At 42.4% G+C, this 27,250-nt stretch overlaps 1 protein-coding gene across 7 annotated transcripts in view; it reads left to right on the top strand.

The window, feature by feature from the left end:
* Positions 1-27,250, top strand: part of JARID2 (jumonji and AT-rich interaction domain containing 2) — a 244,673-nt gene that overhangs the window by 75,103 nt on the left and 142,320 nt on the right. Inside the window, exon 2 of one of the 7 annotated variants that reach the window (XM_032648082.1) lies at positions 4,865-5,073. The exons of the other annotated variants lie outside the window; for them this stretch is intronic. The gene's annotated coding sequence lies outside the window, so the exon portion shown is untranslated. The remainder of the gene's footprint in view (positions 1-4,864; positions 5,074-27,250) is intronic. 7 annotated transcript variants of the gene reach the window in all.

The following is a 27,250-nucleotide window of genomic DNA, read 5'->3' as shown; positions in this document are numbered from 1 at the left end:
CGCAGGCTCGGTAGTTGTGGCGCATGGGGTTAGTTGCTCCGTGGCATGTGGGATCTTCCCGGACTAGGGATCGAACCCATGATCCCTGCACTGGCAGGCGGATTCTTAACCACTGCACCACCAGGGAAGTCCCACCTTCCCCCTTTAAGAAACATTTTATTATAGGAAATTGCCAACCTATGCAGAAGTACTGAAAACCGTCTAATACACTACCACATACCCATTTCCTGGCTCCAGCAGTATCCAATGTGTAGTCAATTCTGTTTCATTTATAATGTCTACTTCTACCCCTTGGATTATAGTAAAAGCAAATTTCAAACATATCATTTAATGTGTAAACATTCTATTATCAAACTTAAAAGATGAGGATTCTGTTTACAGAAGACATGCCCAGGATACTGATAACATAAATAATAGTTTTTAATATGAAATAATTAGTCAGTATTCAAATTTCCTCTACACTGTCTCCTTTTTTTTAAAAGGTTGGTTTAAAATAAGGTCTGTGCACTGAGATTGGTTGATTAAAAAATAAGTTTATTACTAATCTAATACGCCAGCCCTCGCCCCTGTAGTTTGTAATTTGTTGCGGGACAGGGTCCTTTGTCCTCAGGGTCATAGTTGTGTGTGGCCTCACTTGCCAGCAGCTTTTGGGAGAGATCTGAAATGCCGTGTATGGGGTTTTGCTTTGAGGAGAGACCTGGCCTTGGGTTTTTTCACATCTCATTTTCCCTTCTGACCAGTCTCCACTCCCTCCTCTGTGCCTTTTCACATTTCAGTCCCTCAGCTGCACTTTTTCGGGGGTGCAGATCTACGGTATGTGTAGCGTTCAATCGGCATCTGGAAACTAATGCAAGATCCTTATCTCCCGGGGTCTGTGAGTGCCGACACACATGGGTGTGTAGTGTGATTGAGAGAGCAGACTGTGAAATCCTGGTTGCCCACCTTGAGGGTGGGATCGGCCCCTGGAGTCTTAGGTGGGTGCAAGTGTGAGCAAGGCTGAGTTCAGCACGGTCCCTTCCATTCTGATGCAGGTTGACCTGCGGTGCTTGGGAGGCTGGGCTGGGGAGGAGAAAAGAGGACTGGGAGGGAGAGAGGGCCTAGCACCCATGAGGCCACTGGGGAGGATCTTGGAGAAGCAGCCCCAGCTGGATGGTAGAAATTTGGTTCTAGGGCAGGTTTTTTTTTTTTTAATATATATATATAAACTTGGAGATGAACAGGGCCTAAAAGAGGCCTTCTAACCTCTTTATTTTTACATTCTTACCCTTCCAAGATTCGGTGTCATTTCCTTTGTGAAGCCTTCTCCCTTCCGCCAATTAGATGTATCTTCCATACTGGTGTTAACTCGTTCTCATTTCTGTCACAACGCAAGTCACACAGGCTCTTAATTGTTTGTTTTCAGAGGTGCCTTTCCCCCTCGGTGCTGCCCTGGCCCCTGTTGATCCATCCTGTTAGCAGATTGCTGGTGAATATTTATTTACCACAGGCCTGGCTGTTCAGTAAATGTTGGCAGAATAAAAGACTCACCCTGAGTGAGAGAGTTCATGCCGGGAAAATTCCAGGAGGTATGAGGTGTAAGGGTCAGCCCTCCTGCAACTCCCCATGGAGGGCCTTTCCATATGATGTGGGTCCTTGTAGGTCCTCACAAAAAGGTACACAAACCTTGCAGTGTTCTGAACTCATTATTTGGTGCTGATGAAAGGATTACATGATTATATATGTACAGTGCTTAGAAAATGGCTAAAATCCATTGAAGGCTCACTCCCGTTTTTACAGAAGAGGGATTCGAAACATGAGACTGTTCATCCAAGTTGCCCAGTGTAATATTAATATTACCCCAAAGCCGGGACTGTGAGAACACAACGTACAGCCATAATGAGACTATACCCTGTGACCTCGAAGCAGGAGATTCATATTGTCGAGACACCCCGTCCCCCATTTCAAACCGATAGCAGCGTGGGTTTTATGGGATGGGGTTGCTGCTGTTGTAGGATGGTTACTTGTCAGGTGTGTAGAGTGTGGAGACTCATCCATTAGATCTGTAGCTTGGAGGCCATAGCCCAGTGACGATGGGCTGGGCACACACACACGGCCGGTGTACAAGAAGCCAGCAGGGAAAGCCGGAGAAGTGATTGCAGGCCTCCAAATGTGATGTCCTCAAAATGGGATTTTTGCCAGGTTCTCATCTTTCCCTTGGGACCAAAGAAGTATCTGTACACCCACTGTGAATCCATTGACTCAAGGAAGCAAACTAGGTCAGAAACAATTTAGGAACCCAGAGAAGCAATCCGTATATTGGTGCTTGAATTTAATGAGGCAGAAAGAAGTGTCCTTTGCATTATTTTGGGGTCCCCCCTTAGCCCTGCAATTCCCTTCTTTATCTTCCTCTTACCATCCCTTGGGACTCTGGCCTGGGGTTCTTCTGCTCTGTGGTTCCGAGTGATCCTGGGGGAGGGGATTGAAGGGGATGGGTGTGGGTGGAATTGGGGATGGATGGGCCTGGAGAAGTCAGTTGCTTCCAGGTCTGCAGGGTGTAGAGGTTGAGTTGACAACCTGCCTTGATCTAACAAAGGTTTGAGCCCGAGGGAGGTGATGTGTTGAAGCGAACTCCTCAGGGTTCTGCCTCTTCACTCAAGGCAGGCTCACAGTCCCCCAGGGGAAGGGTGTGTGTGTGTTGGCGGAACATACTGGACGGTATGATGGCCTCTTTTACTGTTCCATCCTCATTTGGGGATGTGCTCAGATTAACTAGCATCTCCCTTTCATGGTTGAGAGTTTCCATCTTTAATATATAGGCTAAACCACTTACGCTCTGTCTACCTTGCGAAGGTCAGGCAGCTCATTTAGATTTGTCTTCCTGTTTCTAGAGTTGTTATGCAGTGTTAGCAAAGTTACTGGGTCTTATTTTAAGACGTTTTCTTCTTTCTCTTACCCATGAAATACCTTTATTCTTGGGGGAGGAAAATAAAGAACATGAGTCTAGTGCTAGGCTGCAAATGTTGTTTATTTTTTGGGGAAAATTTTTTTTTGTAGAATATTGGTGTAGGCTTGTGTCATTTTGTAGTCCTGATGATTCGAAACATTTACTTTGTATAGTTGTTGATGTACATCTCGGTGAAATAGATGTTTAGCAGCATCTTGTCTTCTACTTAACTTTTCCCCAGTGTTTTTTTGGGTTTTGCTGGAATTAAACTTGGCATTCATTTAAGGAATACCTTGTGATTTCTTTAGCCATGACCTAGAGAAAATGACATGTATCTACTCTGGGAGTGAATTCTGGTAAGAACCTTTGTCCCTCAGGCCGCCTTTTTTTTTTTTTTTTTTTTTTTTTAAATTTCATGAGTCAGACTGTAACTTTAAAAGAAACTGTAGGAGCTGTTCCCCAGGTTATTCACAAAATGAGTCTTTGTCTGCTTTTTCATTCACCATCTGGTTACAAAGCTAAATTGGAATCGTGCTTGTTTTAATTATTTTCTACTTGTGTGGCCAGGAGGTTATTTGGTCTGGCGAGGTTACACTATAAGCTCACGCTCTCATTAATACCGCCGCATCCACCACATCCTGCGCCAGCACCAGAATGGTTAAGTTGATCCACTTGTGTGGCCAGCGCTTGATACAACACAGTGGTCACGACTTAAAATTACCAGAGGAAATGTGGTGTCAGTATGTGGGTTTTCTTTTTTTCTTTCTCTCTCTCTTTTTTGTTTTAATCTCCAATAATGTTAATTAAGTACATTTTTCTTTCAACAGAAATATGATTATAAATGGCTTAGGTTGGCAGTCTTAGATTAGTGCATGGTGTTATTAAAGGGATATGGTGTACATTTCAAAAATTGGTATAATAAGAAAATATTCAAAACACATTTTGAACACTCCACAGCATGAATAATGGAAATAGTGTAGTCAGAAGCATCTCCATTCAGTCACTGTTTTTGATGAATCAGCCAAAAGATGCAAGTATTGTAAAGAGGTAGTGTTTAATACTAGGAAAGTGACATCAAAAGATCTCTTAAAAGCTTTAAAAAATTCTGCCCTTTCCTGCTTGGGAGGGCTGAATACTTCAAAGCTTCAGTGTTTTTAGAAGGTGACTTAATTCAGAGTTCTGTGAAATAGTGTTTGTTGTTGTAATTAAGTAATTGTTTCTTAAGATAGTCTGATAAGTGCTTACATATGCAACTTACATATTCATTATAATAGGTAATGAAACGTACATATTCATTGTCTTGAGAAGTCAGTAGTGGTTCTGTCCTCCCCACTCCCCATTTAAAAAGCACGACAAATGTGTAGTCTAATATAGGGAAAGGAAAGCAGAAAAAGCTTCTGCAAAAGTATTTAAAGTTGTCCATTTGAGCAAGAGTTTATGAACCACCCTGCGATTTGGGAGCATACTTGCTAAGGTGACCTGCTACAAATGTATGTTCTGGCATAAGAGCCGGAGTTGGGTCATGGCCTAAAAAATTTGGAAAGGCTGGTAAAAAGAACTACTGCCAAACAAAAAACCAGTAGCTCTAACTTAGCCATTCATCAGTGTGTAGAAGGAGGAAGAAAGTGGGAGGATTAAAATGGCCTAGGAAAAAAAGGCCTGCCAAGAAGGATGACAATATTCATGCGAAATTACTTTGCTGATAATTTATTGATATTTTACAGGATGGGGTTAAGTGGTTATTTGAGAAAAACAAATTGACGATTTGGCTCATGAGTTTAATTTTTAAGATACACCTGAGTAGTAATTGGAACTCAAACTTGTCACACAGTTCTTTTATTAATGAATCAAAATACATTGTGTAATAGTGTTAATGTAAGAGACCTTAAAGTTAAATCCAAATCTTTATTTTCATTTAATTAAATGGGCGGTTTTTTGCAGTAGCACCGTGGAGAAACAGTTTGATTAACTGGAAGGAGCAACATTGAAACCCCCTCTTCTGAAGTACGCATAACCTCCCAGTACTTCTAAAGGAATATGTTGTTGTAGTGACCACACCTGAACTTCAGCTCCAGGAGAAGAGACCAAGATGTTACAGATTTGCTGGATGCCTTGGTCTCTTGCCTGCCTGGTAGGCCTTCTGAGTTGTGGTAAGACTGGAGACTTTCACTCTTTAGCCGCTGCAGAGTTGGGAAACAGGACAATTCTTTGTGTGGATTTGCCCTGAAAGACAAACAAATCCAAATTGGGGAAATAGACCTATGTTCTTGTATCTTAACACACATACACACGTACACACACGCACATGTTTCCTAAGCTTCTTCCCACTGTTTTTTTTTTTTTTTTTTTTTTTTTTGCGGTATGCGGGCCTCTCACTGCTGTGGCCTCTCCGCCGGATGCGCAGGCTCAGCGGCCATGGATCACGGGCCCAGCCGCTCCGCGGCATGTGGAATCTTCCCGGACCGTAGCACGAACCCGTGTCCCCTGCATCGGCAGGCGGAGTCTCAACCACTGTGCCACCAGGGAAGCCCTTCATTTTTTTTAAATAACAGCTTTATTGAGATATAATCCATGTACCATAAAATGTACCCTTTTAAAGCATAAAATTCTGTGGATTTTAGTGTATTCACAGAGTTATGCAACTCTCAACACTATCTAATTTCAGAACATTTTTGTCACCCCTGAAAGGTAGACCTCACACCCACTAGCAGTCACTGCCCATTCCCTCTCTCCTCCAGGCCCCACCAGTCATTCATGTCCTCTCTGGTGCGATGGATATGACTGTTCTGGACATTTCATAAAAATGGAATTGTACAATATGTGGCCTTTTGTGCCTGGCCTTTTTTTCACCCATCATAATGTTTTTGAGGTTCATCCATGCTGTACCACGAATCAGTACTTCACCCCCCCTTTATTATTTTTTTATTGAAATGTAGTTGTTGAAACCTGTAAGTTATAGGTGTACAGTATTACAGGTGTACAAGTTACAAGTGTACAATTCATAATTTTTAAAAAGTTATACCCCATTTACAGTTATTACAAATATTGGCTATATTCCCAATGCCTTCCCCTTTTAAGTTTTAAAAATTGTGATAAAATATACATAACAGAAGTTCCCATTTTAGCCATTTTTAGGAATATAATTCAGTGGCATTGACAACATTCACCTTGTTGGGCAGCCATCACCACTATTGATTTTCCAGAATTTGTTCTTTCTTATTGCAAATATTATTTCATTGTATGAATAAACCATATTTTATTTATCCATAAATGACATTTGCTTGTTTTCATTTATTGGCCATTATAAATAGTGCTGCTATGAACTTTTGTATACAGGAATTTGTCTGGACAGAGGTTTTCAGTTTTTTTAGTTGGCAGTGGAATTGATTGGTCATGGTAACTACTTATGTCTTTTGTACATCTTTTTTTTTTTTGTTTTTGCGATACGCAGGCCTCTCACTGTTGTGGCCTCTCTCGTTGCGGAGCACAGGCTCCGGACGCGCAGGCTCAGCGGCCATGGCTCACGGGCCCAGCCGCTCTGCGGCATGTGGGATCTTCCCGGACCGGGGCACGAACCTGTGTCCCCTGGATCGGCAGGCGGACTCTCAACCACTGCGCCACCAGGGAAGCCCCTTTTTTACATCTTTATTGGAGAAATGTGTATTCCTTTGCCCATTTTTGGATTGGGTTGTTTTGTATTTTTGTTGCTGAGTTGTAAGAATTCTTTATATATTCTGGATACAGGTCCCTTATATGGTAGATGATTTACCAATAATTCCATCCCCTACTGTCATGAAAATAGGGATATATTGGATGCCCCTTTTTTCTCACATCCCTCTGAATGTGTTTTGGTATTGAGAAAGGGTTATAGCTAGCTTAGCATCCAGATTTGTTCAGGAATGTGTAGGTGAAAAAGAAAGGAAACAAAGTTGAGTTACATGTCAACAGAAATGAGATTCAGAGTTGGTGCCATAGTGTACAAATGATTGGGGAATCTTGGGTCAAGGGAAGCATACCACTGAGGTGGTAACACAGAGTTTGAACAAGTACCAGAGGAATCTGTTATCATTGCAGGACATTCTGGAGAAGAGAGGGACTTTTTTGTTTGTTTTTGAAAGTATGGTTTTCGGTATGGAAGAACACACAAAACCCATTAAATGGGCAGACCTTTAAAGTACTACAACGTTTTACAGTGGGAAGACCATAGCCCCAAAGGAAGGCTTGCTTGGTGCAAGCAGAGGTGTTTCTCGGAGTGTGTGTAAGTCTGTATGATGTGCAAACAGGAATTGATCTGACAGTGTGAAGACATGGCAGCCTCTCCTCTAATTAAAGCCTCTTGATGACATTAAACTGTGTTGCTTAATTACAACAAATCATATATTAACAGATCACGTCTCTTAAGAGGCATTGTCAGTGTGCTGCATAATGGAAGAAAATTTGACCTTGTAAGTCGCAGGGGTTCCTCGGAGGTGATGGCTCTTGTTACCCAGGGGAATGTGAGCCACACTTGAGTTACCTTGGAGTAACTCAGATCTTAAGAGAGTGCGTCCTGATAATTCTGTTTATATGAAGATGCTTTTTATATGGATACATACTTGAAATGTAGGGACCGTTTTCTATGCATTGAAGGGAATAGAGTTTTCCTGTTCTATTTTCACAGCCACTGATTTTCTGACCCCCTCTTAATTTGGCCAGTCTGGTCTGGGCTTGGCTTGACTTAAGTCCACAGCAGTTTCTGCAGGCTCATGCGACAGAGTGCTTGTTTCTTTGTCCCTCCTTCAACCAGCATTTGGAGCCCATTGACTACCAGATGGATCAAGCAGGTATTGGCTATTTTTACCAGTTGAGCGTCTGGTAGACATTATATCGTGTTTTGTATGTCTCTTTCTTAGATTCTTAATTCTGAAATACTTGGGATAGTGTAGAACTGTAGAAGTAGAAGACCTTTTTGAAACTCTGCATGAAGTAACAGTGAAATAAGGGCTAGTGTGGGACTGGGAAAATTCTAGTTCCTGTGAAAAATGGACTCCTACTGCCAGTTCAAGAACTGGCACATAATAGCGTACGACACCTTGGAGCAGGCTCACAAGGGCTGCTACTAATTTATTTTCATTGGTTTAGTTTTTAAAAGTTAATGGTATTAAACCAGTGGAGTATATTTAATTTCTCCCTGATGCAGACTAGTAACCAGTCACCAATCTTTTTTTCTCTCTTGATTTTGTAAATGGTAATTGAAAGTCAGTACATCTTAGCTCTGGACAACCAGAGGGGGCCCCAGGGAGTACTCTGTCTGCACCCCTCGTGTTCTACACGGCAGCGTCAGAGACGTCAGGGTCACCTTGCTTTACAAGGCAGAGGTCTGCTTTGAATCCAGATGTCTTAGGACAGGCCTCTCTCTGATCTATAGTGTCACCTATTACAGCACTGGACACGTTTGTTCTTCCTGCAAGTTCTCTCCCCTGTCTTTGCATCTGGGACACCATTTTCTTCTTCCTTTGTTCTCTTCCTGTCTCTGACCATTCTCTAGCTGCAGTTCCTCTTTCTCTGCTCGCCCCTTGATGTTGAGGTGTCCCTGAGCATCTCTTGTCTCATGGTGTCCCCTGTCCTTGGAGGGCCCCCAGTTCTCTATCCACAGTCTCTTCTCCATGCCGCAGCCGTTCCTCTTTGACTGCCCTCTGTTTCCTGCTGAGCAGCAGTGAGAAACGGGCTACTCCTGTCCGTGGATGCGCTTGTCCCAAGCATGGCCCCTTCATTGTCCTGGAGGACACCATCAACGTGGCTGGGCTTCTATCCCTGAAACTCTAAAAAAGGGAGTAGACTACCTCTAGGTGGTGGGGTGGGGGGGGGGGAGGGAGAGTATGTCAAGTCTAACTTCTCTACTTGTGTGTTTTATGATGCTATTTCTAAAATTTCAGTATCTTGCTAAAAAAATAGGAATCTGAGGATGAAACATTTTGGCTTTTTCCTGTTTTGGAATGAACTATTTCTGTAAGCCTCAGAATTTAATAATTGCCAACATTTAGTTAGAGCTGTAGTGTATACTTTTACGCATACATTTAAAGCAACATTTGTAAATTCCTGTAGACAATGATAGATACTAAGGCTTTTGTAAGGGAACCGTTTTGCCTGGGGAAAGAATGTTGTACTATTTCCCAAATGTTGAAAACTGCTCTCTGGAGCTTATTAAAAACACACCCTCTTCTGTGTTTAGTTTCAGCATTGGTTCACTAGTAAAATACAGGGTTACGTTTTAAAAAAAGTGAAGTTAAAATTTTAGGTGCATGTTTTATGCATTTTTAACACATAACTGGGATCCTGTGTCCTATCATGCTCTCTAGGTTGTGACATGCAGTCAGGATTGGGAACCAGCAGTGGACTTAACCAAATTTCTTTTGCCAGGCAAGGGTTAACTGATTTTTATTGAGTGTGGTTCAGTTGGCCACGTGTAAAAATCAATTTGTTACTTCTAATCACCCCTCTTATATGCATTCCAGATTACAGGGTTTTCTCTCTTAATGCGGATGCTGTGTTCTGAAGCCATGGCTATGAAGTTGTTAACAGTCAGGACTAACAAATTTTGCACGCCTGTAAAGTGCCCGGCATGTCCTTTCCTCTTTGCCTGTGCCTTCTCCTGTAGTTCTTACTTTACAGAGGAGGGAAGCTGATGACCAGTGAAGTCACAGCAGATAAAATCATGGGCCGGTTTCTGAGCCTGATTCTGACTATGTGACTTATGTGACATGAATGGAAGTTTTGATACTTTGCTTTTCATTAGTTGGGCGTGTAATTTACCTACTAAATGGGAGTAGTTAGGGCCACTCAGTCTGGTGCTAGAGTTTTATTTCCTTGTGTAGGGTGTGCTAACCCCTAGGCTGTAAGGTCTCCTCCCCCCAGCATGCTTTGAATGGTCATTTTAGTGGATGAGTATTGGAGAGCTGTTGAATTCATGTGTATGTAGGAAACATCTGATTTATCTAGACTTCCATTCATAAGACTTGGTGGTGTGCTGTACGTCTATTACAATTCCAGCCGTGATGGGGAAGGTAGATTTATGGTGTTGATGCCACGATCTTTATTCCAGTCCTTCTTAGTTCCTTCCAAGTCAGAAATATGTTTCCTGTGAGTGTCAGTGTCAGATAGTTTTAGGTAACACTCCCAGATCTCAGGTGATCTTGTGACTGTCTAATCCTGAAGTCACCTGTGGGATGTTAACTGAAGTCTGCTTCCGTGCCGTTGTTGGGACATGTCTGTCTCTCTGTGATAATTTAAACTGTCAAAGTCCTGGTCACCTTGAGCAGGCTTGCAGTGCAAGTGTTTGCTTCACATACACCCAATGACCTCTGTCTCTTTAAAAGAAAAAAAAGTGAAACAGAGGAGACTGTTTGCAAAAGGAAGTCTTCTATACCCCGCTATTCTTCCTGCCTGTGTGATGTTAGAAGTGTTATTTTCATTGTTCTGTAAAAGTTCTTGATGGTTTCTTCTGTGTAATTTTGAGATGTTTCCTATTCAATGGAAAAGTGTGAAATATTCAAGCAGAATTAGTACCCTCTCCCTAGCCCATTTCTTTTCTCTTGCTCTATGTACCTATTATTTACATGAAGAATTCTTCCTCCCATATGTTCTTTCCAACTCATCCACATTTTGAGTGGGGAAAATTAAAAAACTCTTTAAAAAATATAGTTAAGGTTTTTCTTTGAGACAGTGGATATAAAATTTACAAAGTCTTCCTTAAGCAGATGGGCTTTTAGTTTCTCTACAACACATAGGGAAGTGGTCACAGTCTGGGGCAGGCCCCAGCCTCAAACCTCACATAGACATTTGCCAGAAACGCCTATTCTTTCTGGGCCCATCACATTTATTATATAAACAGTGCTCATAAGACTTACCACACCTCATTGACTGGACTTTCTATTTTTGTGTTTAGAAGAGTTTATGTTTATATATAAAGTATCTTCTTTGGGTAATACTGTATTCTAGGAATTATTGAAGGGGTTCCAGTTAATTTTGCCACTAGCTTGCTGGATTAGTCATTATTCTTCAGTAAATGGAGATGAGAAATCACATTGATGAAAGGCTGGGTTTGGAACAGCGCCCAGGCATGGGCAGAATCACAGTTTCCTCATTGTACCTTCGCTGATAGATAGTCAATAAATGTTTTCAACAAATGCAATTATGTAATTAAATATTATCAGGAGGGTGTGCAGTACTGAGAATGTCTAAAGTTAGGAATTCCAGAAAAAGAAAGAGTGTAATTTGCTAACAGTTGGATACCCTATTTTGTGTGAGATTTATTTAAATTAGCTTTTTATATCACACAGTATTTTATTTTCATTTTAGAACATTTAGAAACTCTGGATGCTAAAAAAAAAGTAGCAACATTTGTACTGCTCTGATAATTATTAACGTTTTGTGTTTATCAGTTTTTCTTTCTTTTTCATTTAGTGTGCTGAAACACAAAGAAATGAAACAGAAACAGTCCCCAAAGCATATTGCACAGAAGACTTACAAGTCTTCTATTTGAAATAATTTTCTGCATATTTCTTTGTAACCGGCTATATAGTGTTCTACAGTGCAGGGGAGTGGAATCACCCCTCTCCCAGGCTTTGTGCGCTGGGCTCTCCCCTACCTCCCCTTTCCTTAACTGTGCCTCCTTGACCCAGAGGGTGGGTGTGGATGTGGGAACCTGGGGCAGACTGCACACAAGCTCCAGGTGGTCTGACAGCCAGATCTTCAGCCAGCCCAGCTCAGCCACTTTTCTGTGTTGCCAGTTAGAATTTATTAATACCTGGCTTTGGGATAAAGTAATGAACATCCTCAGAGTTTAGTGCATCTTCATAATTATCTCCTTAGGATAAAAAGAAATGAATTACTTGGTCCAAAAAGATACTTTTTGTGTGTGTGTGTGTGGTACGCGGGCCTCTCACTGTTGTGGCCTCTCCCCTCACTGTTGTGGCCTCTCCCGTTGCAGAGCACAGGCTCCGGACGCACAGGCTCAGCGGCCATGGCTCACGGTCCCAGCCGCTCCGCGGCATGTGGGATCCTCCTGGACCGGAGCACGAACCCATGTCCCCTGCATCGGCAGGCGGACTCTCAACAACTGCGCCACCAGGGAAGCCCCCAAAAAGACACTTTTAAGAAGTCTTTTGATGAGTCTCATTCTCTACATAACTCTTAAATTCATGGAGATGCCCTGTGAAGTTTCATAGTTGTTTAAAATTATAGAAGGTTTTTACTGACAAAGTGTTTTTCACAGGATTATTCAAATAAACTCTTCTACTTCAAAATGAACATATTATGTAATGTGGCCTTTTTTCGTCCCAGTATTTACTTTGTATCCTTATTTACCCATTACTTAGGCATTTAGTACTAGTACTAAATTACTCATTATTTAGATGCTTTGATTTTAGAGTTTATTTATGCCTGTGTTCTAAGATATGTTAACTGAGTCTAGGCAAGTGAAATAATGAGGATTGTTGTGAATAACTGCTTCAGTGATGCCTTCCCAGTTAGGACTGAAGAAATGCTGTTGTCCATGCTTTTCAAATTTGGTTTTCTGATTTTTTTTTTTTGGATTTTCCCATTGAACTTCAAAGGACGGATTTCATTAAGTTCTCCTTAGATGCAGCCAGATCAGTCTTATGGTTTTGGTGGGCATAATCATTGCTGGTGGAATTCAGAGATGGTGAATATCATATTTAAAACGCTCTCCCGAAGCTGGGTTGAGATTACATCGAAGAGTTGGATGTGTGTTGGAGAGTATGATCATCTCTCCATGTAAAATTGGGCTGTTGTACATCAGAGACCTGTTGCGCGCGCGCGCGCGTGTGTGTGCGTGCGTGTGCGTGCGTGTGTGTGGTGCCGTCAGCGAGGGGGAAGGGCAGCATGATACCCTGTCGCTCTGCCCTCAGCAGTTAGCAGATGTTCTGTGAGTTAATGTGGCCCTTCCGTTATCTCTGACAGAAGCAGGGTCTGGTTAAGATCAGATTGTTTACACTAATGCACGTTGATCTTGGAATAGTAGTCAGGAGAGACTATGAGCTAGCTAGACCAGGAAACGGCGGTGGTGAATTTAGATGAAAAGACAAAGTAGTTAATTATTGGGAAATAGCTTTGGTGTCTTGGACTCATAGTCATTCATTCTGATGTATGCTGCTTTTAGATTTACCCGAGAGGACCTTTTAAATAGCTTCAGAGTATTAAGCTCCGTGCTGCTGACCTTGCTGATCTGGGCATCAGAGTTCCTGCCAGCCCTTCTTTTCAGCCCTCCAGGGAGATCACGGAGACAACTAGCCATTGGGTTGTTTTTGCAGCTAATACCTCAGTGTTTGGCATTTGTCCTGGAGCTTCAGTTTAACTTAACATTTACCTAATGTTAACTTAATGCATATGTATCATAGAATTGAATGCAAAGTTTGCTTGAGTTTTAGGGGAAGTACATGAAATTCTTTCACACTTGGGGAGTAAGTGGTGATATTATAGTTTCCAGCGGTAGCTGTGAAACTCACTTTCATGGTTTGACTATATAAAGTAGTAGACCTAAAGCAATTTCGGAAAGTAGAAGAAGGAGGAAGGCATTCACTAATTCTGTGGGTTTTTTTTTTGTTTGTTTGTTTGCGGTACACGGGCCTCTCACTGTTGTGGCCTCTCCCGTTGCGGAGCACAGCCTCCGGACGCGCAGGCTCAGTGGCCATGGCTCGCAGGCCCAGCCGCTCCACGGCATGTGGGATCTTCCCGGACCGGGCACGAACCCGCGTCCCCTGCATCGCCAGGCGGACTCTCAACCACTGGGCCACCGGGGAAGCCCCTGTGGGGTTTTTTTGTTTTGTTTGTTTTTTGTTTTGTTTTAATTCAGTGGGTGGTGCTTGAGTATATAATTTCCTCTCTTCCATTCTGTCATGTTCCATGTAACAAAGATGAAACATACTTTGACATACAGAGATTTCCCTGGTTACATTGGGGTTTAGTAGTGTGGAGTGTGTGTAGCTCTGGCTGACTCACGGGTTGTAATTGAAAAATAGAATTTTTGGAAAGATTGTTTTGAATGCGGTTCTTGTGGAAGTCTGATGAGCTTTCTGCTGTTTTCCTAAACAGGTTTATTGAGATATGTTACATACCATACAGTTGACCCATTTAAAGTGTGCAATTCAGTGGTTTTTAGTAAGTTCTCAAGGTTGTGCATTCATCACTGTAACATAATTCCAGAGCATTCCCAGCCCTCAGAATCTCTGATTTTAGAAGTAAATTATCTGTGATTGTTTCTCTCCATGAATATAGATCATTCAGTGTTGACTGCAGGTTTTTGATGGATTCTCTCCTACTTGTGTGTATCTTTTTATATTCTTGGCAGAAGGTTTCTAGTCCTGCGTTGTCTGTTTCGTCTTGGTCTGAAGTTTTCTGTAACGGTCAATTCTTAATTAGCTGTAATAGTTTTAACTGCCTGCTATTGTAATGCTTTGGGCGTTTTTCTGTATTTTTATTAATAACTTAATCCGTAAAGTGCTGCTAATATTACAGTACAGTTTTGAAGACTTGGATTATGTACTATTTTGGGTTGTCAGCTTCCGTCTTTAATATTAGTTGAGGATCCGTTAAATTTTTTTGGCCACAGCCTAATTTAATTAGAAAGGTGAGTTTGCTGCTGTTGCAGAAATCAGAAAATGCGCGTCAAATGTGATTTCTCTTCGTATGGCACGGTCGCCCCCTCTCCTCCCCCCCACCCAAAGCTGCAGCTGTCTTCCAGGCTCAGGGATGATAGTTGGCGGGTGTTCCTACTGCTTTCTTGCTACACTTGTCAGAAGTTTCTAGTATGTGTTCTTGCAGTTCTGTGCTTTGGAGTAGAGACTTACACACAGCTTATCTATCTGTGTAGACAGGTTTCTTTCAAGGCCTTGTCAAGAGGGGCTAGAAGAGATTCAGGAATGTGGTATAGTCTGATGTTCTTAACCAGGGATGTCCATCTGAAACCCCTTGTGGAACTACAAAAATTCAGCACTTCTACCCCCAGCTACTCTGGTTTGGAGTGGAGCCCCGATATCATGATTGGAGCTGCATCCCAATTTGAGAACCATTTTAAATTGGTTTGTCTTTGTACGGAAAGTCTGAAGGTCAAGGTTATCAATTTATCTTTGTCTAGCTGTTGTAGTCCTGTTTTTTGTCTGTGTAATCGAGAAAGAGATTTTTTTTTTTTTTTTTTTTTGCGGTAGGAGGGCCTCTCACTGTTGGGGCCTCTCCCGTTGCAGAGCACAGGCTCCGGACACGCAGGCTCAGCGGCCATGGCTCACGGGCCCAGGCGCTCCGCGGCATGTGGGATCCTCCCAGACCGGGGCACGAACCCGTGTCCCCCGCATCGGCAGGCGGACTCCCAACCACTGCGCCACCAGGGAAGCCTGAGAAAGAGCTTTTGATAGGAATTAGGCAGTACTTGGAAAAGTAGTTCACCTCTGGGTGGGGGATAGGATTCAATCGAAATTCAATTTCTAATTAAATATAGCTGACATTTTATTCATATTGTTTTGGGGATGAAGTAAGACCATCTGTGCATTTATAGCTTTTATAAATTTACTCTCTCTTATAACTACTTCATTTTCTTTAGAAGAAATTTTCTGAAGAGGATTTCCATTTTTTTATGTTCTCCTAGAGTAGCATGGGGTAAGGGTCTGGTTTAATACAGCTCTTGAGTTGCTGTGTTCTGTTTGGGTACCATCGTGCCTCGGGGATACTCACTTTGCTTGGTTGCTTTGGGAAGATCTGTGTCCTCCCCTGCCTCTTAACTCGCTGTGCGGTCTGGGTCAGGTTAGCCTTTCCTTCATGGGGTGGTTCTGAGAAATGGTTGTGGTCGTACATGTATTCAGTAAGTGTTTATTGTTTTTGTTGTTGTTATTCAACTATTTGTATTTGAAATAATGAATTCTTATGAAGTGAATTTCCTGTTTGGAAATACTACGTTCTGTGTTTTTTTGTCATATGTAGACTGGAATCTTTGAAAAGGGTCACAGTCTTTCCATCCTATTAAATGTGCATTGAAGCATCTGTTTGGTGAATGTTACTTTGGTGTTTTAAAGGAGTTTAAATGCACTTCCCAGAGATCCTGGCTCACGTTAATGTATTCATTTATTCTCTTAGAGAGTAATTCATTTATTATTGCACAGTAGTTTATAGCAGGTGTTAGAAACTCCTGTTAACACCAATGGCAATCAACATTGAACTTTTTTTCTTCACGGTCTGCTGTCTTGTGGTTTTCCACCATTTATTCTTTTTTTTTTTTTTTTTTTTTTTTTTTTTTTTATGCGTTACGCGGGCCTCTCACTGTTGTGGCCTCTCCCGTTGCGGAGGACAGGCTCCGGACGCGCAGGCTCAGCGGCCATGGCTCACGGGCCCAGCCGCTCCGCGGCACGCGGGATCCTCCCAGACCGGGGCACGAACCCGTGTCCCCTGCATCGGCAGGCGGACTCTCAACCACTGCGCCACCAGGGAAGCCCCACCATTTATTCTTAATTCTCATGTGTAGTGCAAGTAATTAAATCCATGAGTCTCCTCCTCTTATTATAACTGTTTGCACCCCTTTTAAGTTTTCTCGGCTTTCCCAGATTCTGGTTTCAATTAAAGTGCTGATGGTTTCCTGGTTTGTAGGGCAGGATAGTTGGCTTTGGTGTGGCTTTTTTCCATCTTCCTTTCTGCTCTTCTGCATTTGGTTGATGCACCTGTGTACATAACTCTAAGAAAAGAATTTCCCTTCCTTTATCTGGGAGGGGGATGTCTAGTCATCGCCTAGAGAAGCCTTCTTGGCTACCTCCACAAGCGGTGCTTGATGTCATTTGTCCTGAATATGGTCCAGTGGACATAAGCATTCAGATGTTTGTAATTCCAAATAGATTTTAAATATAGTTGTCAAGTTTATGTAACTGAACTATTTTATATCTGAAAAAAGCCAGGTAGAAGGATTTCCTAAAGCTGTATTTGTAACCCGAGTGATTAGGTGATTAAGTAATCTGAGTACACTTGGACACATGTTATGCAACTAAACATTCAGTAGCTACTCTATTTAAGGATTTGGCACTCAGGATTTGAGTGTGTTGATTTAACGTAAGATTTCAGGAAAATGTGTGTTGGGGGAGGTGGTGAGAAGGGGAGAAGAGAGCTGCATGCTTCTCCTGAGAGAAAGGGTTATTTAAGCAAGGAAGCGTTCTTCTAAGTCGTTTAACCTTTTAAGCCTTCAGAATCCATTTTACCTTCCCTGATTATTTACGTGGCTGCATTTTTGAGAAGTGTTTCAGTTCTCATTATGTAGATACATTGTGAGGATGTGAATGAAGATGGGACAGAGAATGAGACATTCTCCAATTACACCAATCTCTTTTGAAAAGGTATAATTCTGTTGGGGTTTTAAAACTTACACTTTGTATATGTTGGTGGCAGCGGCTTAATCCATTTTACAGGACAAGGGAATTTATGCCTCTTCAGCATGCTGTTTTCTCTCGGAGTTTTCACTGTAGCAGATTACTGTGTGTGCATGGGGGAAACTAGTCAGTATTTTCTAAAATGTATTCTGGAAACTTCCACTGACTGGTTCAAACTTTCCATAAGCTCACAGAAATGGTTTAAAGTTTTAATTTGATTTAAGATTTTGTTCCAGATGTTAACTAGTGGATTTTCTTCTCCTTTTTAGTTGTACTTGAAAGGTTAGAGAGAATTGCTCTTGCTTTCTTCTCAAGTATAAAAATGTCAAACTCCAAGTTATCCTTTATGCTTCATCGAAACCATTAGAGGGTAAAACGCCCACAACCAAGCCTTTGCAGACAGTGACATCGTACAGCTAGATGAGAAGCAGCTGTACCAGGCAGAGCCCACAAGAGCACACATAGCTGCCAATGCTTAGCATTTACTATTTACTGCCTTTTTGGGTGGGTGGGTGAGGAGAGTTAAGCCAATTAATCAGACAAAAATATTTAATTTATTTCAATGGAAGAGGCAGGTTATAGTCTACCATCTGAAGCTTACAGGATGGAAGTCGAAGACTTAATTGAGGAGATGAAGAGAGCTCCAGGGACACAGTTGAAAAGGTTTTTTCACGTTGGTAGTCTTTGCATTAGGGATGGAAAGCATTTCCGTGAGATCTCTTAGACCATCTTGTACTGTGAACTCCCCCTTTGAACTTGCAGTTTAGGTTGCTCTGCTTATCATTTTCTTTAAAAAACAAAACAAAACAAAAAAACAAAATCCCATCCAGGAGGTCACCTGTGGGTGACTTGGTAGATTAGTACTGGTTAGTTCTGAAGGATCTAGTTGTTATTTTAGCTTTTATTCTCTAATCCAGGATATGGTGATTTCCTTTGGGTGATGGAAGACACTGAGCAAAAAGTAAAAATGCTCCGAGAGTGGAGTCTTGTGGGTGAGTTTTAGTGTCTCTCTCCATAGCCACAACCGCATCATGTGCACTAATTAGGCACCTGTGAGTGCAGTGGGCCGCACCGGGTTATCCAGAGAGAATGAGCAGAGAGTTTTCAGTCTGAAGTATTTCCAGGTTGGAAAACTCCCATTTCTATTTACAGGGTTTTTCAGTCTGGAGGTAGAGGACAAATTAAAGAGCACGGTTTTAGCAGTGGGATTGGGCTTTGGCATGGGCAGCTTGATAGTTGCGGTTTGGGCAAAAGGTCATCGATGGGTTTTGGCTCCCCAGGAGCTCCCGAGGAAACACTGAAGAAAAAAAAGAAGGGATACCATGAAGTCCCCCACTCACCCTCCTCAGGCTGCAGTTTTGTTTGTTATCAGGAAGGCTGAGGGAGAGTTGAAGATCTGGTGGATCCAAACCAGTGGTTTCTTATCCCGGCCTTCAGCTCAACGCGTGCAGCATCGTTTCTAGCTGGAATCCTGGACTGTTGTGTTTCGGAGACAAGGCACGAGCCACGTAGGCGTTTCTTCTTACAGCTTGACCCTGGATTCTTCGGTCACAGATGTCACATCTGGCCATTCGTACTTTTATCACCCAGTAGATGGTGAAAGTTGTAGAGATGGGTTCAGAGGTGGTAACTGGGCCCCTCTGTATCTGAGAACTAAACTGTTGCTTAAGTCTTCTGGATTATTCATGCAGCTCTGTGGATGCACAACATCTGTTCTGACAACTCAGGACCCGAGTTTGGGGAGCTGGGTCAGCTCTGGACGTGAACAGAGGCAGACACCCAAGGGATCACAGAATCGCCACCAGCAAGGTCTGCTGGGTGGGAGGCCGCTCTGTAGGGTCGCTTTTCTTTTCTTTTATGCTGGGAAGTAACCAGGCACCTGGTGTGACCTCACTGGTTTGCTGTATCCATGAAGAAGGCAGGCTGCATGTCTTCCTGCTTCCAGCTCCCTGGCTTTCTCTATCTGGAGACTTTTATCAAAATTTGTATTGAATTAAGCGTCTGCCTGGCAGATATTCCTTCACTGTAAACATGGAGACCATGTAGCTATTGGGAGTGATTTTGGTGTTACTCGGTAATTGTCATTTTTCTTTGATTCTGAAATGTATTTGGTTTTCATATTTTAAAATGTTTAAAACAAGAAATAACCAGATGGCATCTGTGACATAGTTTCCAGAGCCAGAGCATAAGCAGATTTGGTCATGGTGGTTTATCTTATAACCAGAACTGCAGTGAAGTTACAGGCACTGTTGGGTCTTTACATGTTAGAATTAACTCCTATCTAAACAAGATTCGGAAAGACTTCGTTTCAATGCCGGATCATATCGTTAAGTTATTTTGAATAAACAAAGGCACAGAAATGAAGCAGCAGGCTGTAAATTTGCTATTAGTGAAGGAAATATTTGTCGTGGCCAAAATTTATGGCTCCTAAAAAAAGAAAGCTGGCTCCCCCTCAGTGGATGAAGTTCTGTTAGGTCCACAAGGATCGCCTGTTCCAGGGCACCTGAAGGCAGGAGGGACAACTGGACTTAAAATTCAGGGCAAAAAATCTGGTATCTTGTGGCGTGATTATCAGATCGTGCCACAGTGTGTTCCGTCCTAGTGGTGTAGAACATAACGGGGAGTTTTTTATTTGTTGGTGAAGGAAGAGGATGCTGCTAAACACGAACACTGCTCAGGGTGAGGAGCCTTGAGCTCACCTCGTGGGATTCCCGTGTAGTCGGGGGAGTCAAGCAGTGGGTAGAATCTCTGAGCAGGCGTGTGGTTCTAATAGGAGAACCACATACTGACACTCTGAGTTCGAAGAAAGCTTTTCTGAGGTGAAGAGAGACATCTTCAGCCGATACTTGACAGGTGACCGTGGGGAGTTAGGGGGAGAGCTGGTGGAGCTGTCTTGCCGGCACGGATGGCTGCCGCGGGTGGTGGGGATTGATTGTCCTGTTCGCTGGTCACACAGATGAGACAGCCCTTTTGCCGGCGCAGGGTGGCCTGGTGTCCTGGGAAGAAGATGTTGGCCTCACGAAGCAGGAGGTCTGGGTTCTCATACCTTCCTTTCTTGGTGGAATCCTAACAAGCCTTTCTGACTGTTACTTAGGCCTTCTAGGTCTCTCTCGGGTCCTCACATGTACATTTTGGTGCAGGTTTGTAGTGTTCTGTTGGTAGGAAGGTAGTGCATTTGTATCACTGAAGCCTGCTTAGACTGTGCCCTCTGAGAAGCAGCGATTTTGGGGGCCCCTGCTATTGATCATTACTTTCATATTTGCTGATTTTTTTTTTTTAAGCGAGTGACCACTTTATGGGTTAAACTTGTAAGTTATTCTGGCCTTCTGAAAAGTTGCTGTGTGGTCCCTCTCTACACACACTTTTGTGCGGCGTTCTAAATGGGATGTTTTGGCGGCGGCTTCATTTGGCAGGGGAGAGAGGCGGCCTGAGTCGCTCTCTGGCTGCTGCTTCCAGGCTCTCCTGGCTCCCCTCTGCCCATGGCATCCCAGGAGACTCTCTACAGACTCCTCTGGCCTCGGCTGGAGAGTTGGTGAAAAGGAGCAGATACTCCTGTAGATAAGCTTTTTTAAAAGGAGAATCACTGTGCTGAATCTTGGGGCCAGGAGGTATTCAACGTCTATGTAGATTGTTCTTTTTATCTTTTTTTCCCCTCCCATGAATAGTCTCCCTCAGTGCTCTCAGATGTGGCAGAGGAACTCAGCTTTGCCCACTGGCCCCTCACGGGACAGACAGGCAGGAGTCTTCCTTCCATAAACCCAGTCTTTACTGCCCGCTTATCTTACCAGCTCCCCTCCTCCCTGAAATCCTGTTTGTTTCTTGCACTCAAATTAATTTATTGACGTGTAGCTCTTTGTAAGAGAAAGCATTAAAGGCTGCTGTAAATCTGAGCGATCGTGCTTAGCCGAGACACTGTGAGGCTCCAGGTTTGAACAACTACAGCTCTCTGATGGTTAGCAAGGAACTCTCTTCAGATGCCCCTCCCCCGTTTCCCCAACATTAATGTCACCTTGCCCTCTGTCTGCGAGTTGTTTCCTAGTAACACACGCACACTGTCAGTGTCCTGGCTCAGACTCAGACTCCTGAAGAAGCAGCCCCGAGGAGGCTCACACCTGCCTCTGTGTGGTCATAGATCACTGAGTGGTGTGGGAGGTCTTTGTCTGGGAGACAGGAAGCTGCTGCATCTTGGGGTTTCCTTCCCTCCCCCTTCTTAGTTCTCTCACTTTGCTCCCCTAACCTGCTGTACACATGAAGTTGTCTGAATATCTGTTAAGGGGGATGGTGGTCCTGTCTTGTACGGAACAGACATTGGATGGAGCGCCTCCAGCTGGTGGAGCGGTAGAAGGGTAGGATGCAACTCTAGCTTTTTCACTGTAGATGTGACTCGAAGTCTAAATTCTCTGTAAACACTCAGCAGATATGCAAAGTAGAGCCGGTTTTGCAAATAAATGCAGTGTAACACCGCAGAGGTTATTTATTTGCACAGGGCAACTTTATTGAGATATAGCAATACTTTCTTTTCATTGCTGAACAATTCCATTTATGGATATAACACACTTTTATCCACTCATGATTTGATGGATACAACTCATGAATTGTTTCCACGTTTTGGCCATCATACATGATGCTGCTTGGAACACATGTATGTGCAAGTTTTTTTGTGGACATACGGTTTCACATGTTTGTCTTGGGTACATATACCACACAGTGGCCTTGCTGGGTACTGTGGTCACCGGTTGAACTTTTTGAGGAGTAGCCAGACTGATTTTCAGAACCACTGTCCCACTCTTCATTTCCACCACAGTGTGTAATGGAGCCAATTTCTCCACATTCCTGTTGGCTCTTACTTTTGTCTGTCTTTATGATTATAGCCATCCTAGTGGGTGTGAAGTGGTGTCTCATTGTGGTTTTGATTTGCAATTCCCTAATGACTAATGCTGGCAAGCATATTTTCATGTGTTTATTATCCATTTGTATAGCTTAGAATAGAAATCTTGAGGTTAATTCATATCATCCTGTTACCTCTGAGAAAGTTTTGGCATAATCACATGTTCTTTAAATTTCTAGTTTAGTGCTAGTTTTGAAAAGAGCAGTCTGGAGATTGCAGAAAAAGCACACCTTTGTCTTTAGGAAACAATAAAATAATTAAGAAGGGCTTTTTTGAATAATAAAATAAAAAAAGTAAAGTTCCAGCCCCAAATCTAATGCCATTTGATAAGGTCAATTAACAGTTGAAATCCTAGCAATCATTTGCGGGCTTAGAAAGTAAGACCCTATCACGTTAAATGATACTGTGCCTAACATGTGTCCCATGTTCCTCTTTATTGAGGAATCAGAACAATAGTAAAACCCTTCAACCAGTTTGCCACTCCCCTACCCCTGCGATTTCAATACAGAAAGAAAAGTCTTTTCAATCAAAACACTCAATTACTTTGCTGTTTCTAGGGAACTTTGGGAGATGGTTGTTCCACCCATTATTGTCGACCCACTTGGGTGTTCCTCGTTCATTAGTGCAAGACTTGAGGGACTGATTGTATATTTATGTACACTAAAAGAAAAACAAATGGGAAGAAATCCAGAGACTCATTTTCTTTCAGCCTCCTCATGTACAGCTTAAGAGAGGGGAGGCTGCATAATGGCCCCCAAATATATTCAAGTCCTGGCCTGTTACTTTATGTGGTGAAAGGGTCTTCAACGGGGAGATGGTCCAGGTGGGCCCAGTGTAATCACAGGGGTCCTTACAAAACAGAGGTAGGAACATCAGAGGCAGAGAGAGATAAAGGAGATGTGAAAACAGAACGTTGAGGTTGGAGTGAGGCTCTTTGAAGACGGCTGAAGGGACCACAAGCCAGGGAACCTGGAAAGGGAAGGAATTGGATTTTCCCTTCAGAGCTTCCGGAAGAAACCAGCCAGATACCTCCACTTTAACCCAGCAAAAAACTGATTTTGACCTTCTGACCTCCACAGCTGTAAGAGAATATATTTGTGTTTTAAGACACTAATTTGTGGTAATGGTTAGCAGCAGCAATAGGAAAGGAGGCTGTGTTATCCTTTTTCTTTGTCCTCATTAACAGAGGGGTGGACTTGACTTTGTTAGCTTATGTGAGTTAACTTATGCTTTGACCCTCATTAATTTTTCAAGATGAGAAAATAATTAACTGTACCACCCTAGGAAATCAAGTGTGAGTGTATTGAAGGCTACATATACAGTCTTTGAGTTTTTGCCACATTATTGGTGGAATTCAGCCAGTAATTTCGTTAGGAAACCATGTAATATGTGCTCCCATCAAATAAGAATTTTATGGGTGATAAATGCTCTGAAGAAAGTTAAATCAGTTATTTAGATTGTGTGGTAGGGTGGTCAGAGGAGCCTTCTTTGAGAAGGTGACGTTTGACTGAGAAATGAATATTGTGATAAGGGAAGATCCAGAGGAATAGAATTGCAGGGGGAAAAAATGTCCAAAAGACTTATTCGGGATATGGGTTCAAACCATTGCAGACCACAGTAAGGATGCAAAGGAAAAAAATACGGAAGAATGTTGAGATTATTATATCAGTACTTGGTTCTGTCCCTTTCTGTATATTTGGTCACTCATGTTTGTCAGACCAAGGCTCTGGGTATAGAGGGAGCGAACCCCACACCAACCCATCCTTCCCTTATGATAAGAAGTTTATGGGTCTCAGAAAGTGTATAATGTGAAGGAATTGTCTCCTTGTACATTCTATTGATTTTTAAAATTTTAGTGATGATGCCTTGTTAGAAGTTTCTAATGAACATGATAAATATCAACTTAGTTGATATTTTGGTTTGCTTAGGGTGCCATATAATGATATATTTTGTATTTGGAAATTGTTAAACTTTTTACTTGGTAAAAAGTGGTTATGGATTTGTTTCACGTATCAGTGGATGATTTTACAAGCCGTTTAAAACTCAAACCCAGTTTGCCAGTAACATTATTTCTAGAACTTTCACATGGGAATACAATATTAATAATTTCATTATTGTCAATATCTCAAAGTTAATTTTAAGTAGAATTTGTTTTGAGATTAGCAAATTTAACATCATAGTATAAGTTTTGGTTGTTGAGGTGAAATTCACATAATACAAAATTCATCATCTTAACCATTTTAAAGTGAATATGTTTCAGAGATTTCTTTGAACAGGTAAAGATGAGAGGGACGGCTTCAGACTGCTGGTTGCTCAAAGCCTTTTTGCTCAGTGTCCTAGAACAGTGGTGCTGGAGCCACTGACAGACCCTCCGTCTGCCTCGTCTTCCTTTCCTACCCCAGGCAAGCCATTTGTTTCCCCATCAGTGCATTGTTTCACCAGCATCTCTTAGAAGGTTGCCTAGAATATGGTTAAGCTCAAAGAGGGCAACCATAAGTATAGATAGCATGGGATTTTGCGGTACTGAAGGTATCATGTTTCACAATAGAACAATTCTTGATCAGATGCGTACAGTATACAGAATGGTGAGGATTATGAGGCAGGTGTATGGACTTATTTTTGCGTTCGTCATTCATTATTAGTGTTTTCTGTGCTTCCTATCTTTTGTCACAGGTTCGTTATGGAGATGATTTAAACAGTACATGTCAGTGAACTTCAGTCGTCATTGCAAACTGATCACATCCTCATCACAGTGGGAGCTATTGTGGTTGGACTGATGGACAAAATGCCTTCTATGTTTGAGAGGCACTTGGGCTCTCAAGCTGTTTTAAAGGGAGAATCTCTCTAAGTAATTCTGTTTAGTGATTTTTAAGAAATTCCAAGACATTGGAATAGATTGGGAAATTTTATGCCAAATGTATGGGAAAGAATAAGTGAGAGTAATGAGAAATACATCCATTCTCAAATATTTTCTTGAGTTATATTTTGTTGGATTTTCTGGAAACTTTTCAGTTTGTACTGCATACAGAAAATGAATTGTCACCAGATTCTCTTTGTACTTAAGGGCTGTGCTGGCAGGTTACACCCTTGTAGCCTCTGCTGGCTTGTGGACGTGTCCACTTCCCTTGTTTGAGCATCTCCCGGATGTGTTTCTTTGCATCTCACTGAGAAGCAAGTCTACTTTCCTCCCAGTTTATTGTTGGCCATGTAATTTTGTTTATGATGTTTTTGTTTCTGGTGGTTTTTCTCGTACTCTGTACTCTCACTCAGGAAGCCCATCTCTCCTTTTCTATTTATGGTAATTACTAGAGAGCATTTTATTTTGGCCCTTGGGGAGTGCTTGCTGGGTTTCTTTGTGTGGGCACGTATGTTAAAATTGGAAAGTGTTTTCTTTGAGGTCAGGGCTTTTGTTAAATGGTCTGAAAAGTTTGTCAAACCTCAACTGGCCATAAAAAAGAATTGTTTTGTATAGGATAACCTCTGCTCCACCCCTTCCTTTTTCCTATCTTCTGTTTTTCCTTTTAAACGTTTCCTCATCAACTTTAAGGATAAAATCAGTCCGTTACTACTGTTGTGTTGGAAGGGTGAGATCTGTTTCTCTTGTGTGTGGGGTGGACAGGTCTTTTTGAGAGCTGCTGTGTAACTGGAGAATATTAGCAAGAAGGCGGCAGGCAGGCAGCTTGGTCTCTCTAGTGTGCTCTAGAGGCCCACTTACCTGGAAGCAAAAATAGAATTATATGTTAACGTGGGCAGTAGATCTCAGAGTAGAGCCCGACAGTCCTCGTTCTGATGGCACAAGAAGAGGAACGAAAGCTTCATTCGTGTCCTGCAGTTGACTTAGGGGCTGGGGTTATTCTGCAACGGCTTGAGTCTTGGGTTAAGGAGAAATTGAACATCTGAAGGTTTTTTCCCCCTTAATTTAGTTCTTAGTTCCCAGTGATGGGATATTGGGTCAAAGATGATCTGCCTTTCCAATCTCTCCTTCCTGATAGAATTAAATCAGTGAACAACCGTAGCCTAGTTTCCTGATAGTATTACTGAGATAGTATTTTTGTATGTATTACTGGCAATTCAGAACTTGGCTGTGACTCACAGACGTGCAGGGTTGGTTTTCCTCATTCAGTTGGAGGTAAGGAAGCTTTGAGTACTTTATTCAGTGTGATTCAGTCCTTGAAGGTAGTAGGGGCTCATTTTGTATTTCAGAGAAAGGAAAGCTTTAGTATCAGCTAAAACTTTTTCTAGAGTTTAGAGAATACTGAATTCTCAATTTTAGAGGATTAATGTCAAGAAAATAGAGTGTATTAAAACATTCTCTGTGTTCTATTTAAATAGTTACCTGATTTCCTTAGTTACGTCCATCCTTTCTTTTCTTTTCAGCTTCATTTCCTCAACAGTTTTTTACTAAGCTCCTAATGTGTACCAGGCTTGCTGTTAGGGAATTGTCAGGATATGTACGATTTTAATGCAGTGCGACTGTGATTCCATCAAAGGTGGCAGTGGCGATGGATGGGTGGTGCCGGGACCGAGTTCTGAGTTTACCAAAATCTCTGGGTGCAGGCCTTACCCTGGACCATTGAGTCAGAGGATGGTGGTGAGGTCTGTCCTCGATAAAGCTCCCCAGGGGATTTCCAGGGCAGCCAACCTCCTGTACTGCGCAGACTGGAACACTAGTCACCAGCAGTGGAGGTGGAGGACTGCTTAGGGAGATGGGAAAATGGGTTTCTGGGAACCCCTGTTCAGTGTGTTTTCAGCAGAGAAAATAGAAATTCGAAGAGAAAGCACAACATGGGTATGGCAGTGGGATGTGACTCAGGGGTGGGTATGATAGAAAATAGAGTTGACCACTTAGAGGGAATTATTTCCTGTATTCTTCCACCAAGTCTTAGGGCATCCAGAAGGAGCTGCTCTGCTCTGGATCCTTCCGCGATTCTCTTGAGAGAAAACAGGTTGTATTTTGTTTTCAGCCCTGTGCAAGTCTTTCTGATCTGTGTCCGTTTGAAAACTTGTCTGCATAGTCTCTGTTGCTGTACAGGGTATCCTGTG

The sequence above is a fragment of the Phocoena sinus genome, chromosome 11, assembly GCF_008692025.1.
Source record: "Phocoena sinus isolate mPhoSin1 chromosome 11, mPhoSin1.pri, whole genome shotgun sequence".
Lineage (NCBI taxonomy): Eukaryota > Metazoa > Chordata > Mammalia > Artiodactyla > Phocoenidae > Phocoena > Phocoena sinus.
The sequence above is the reverse complement of the archived record's forward strand: the minus strand, read 5'-3'. Positions and strand labels throughout refer to the sequence as shown.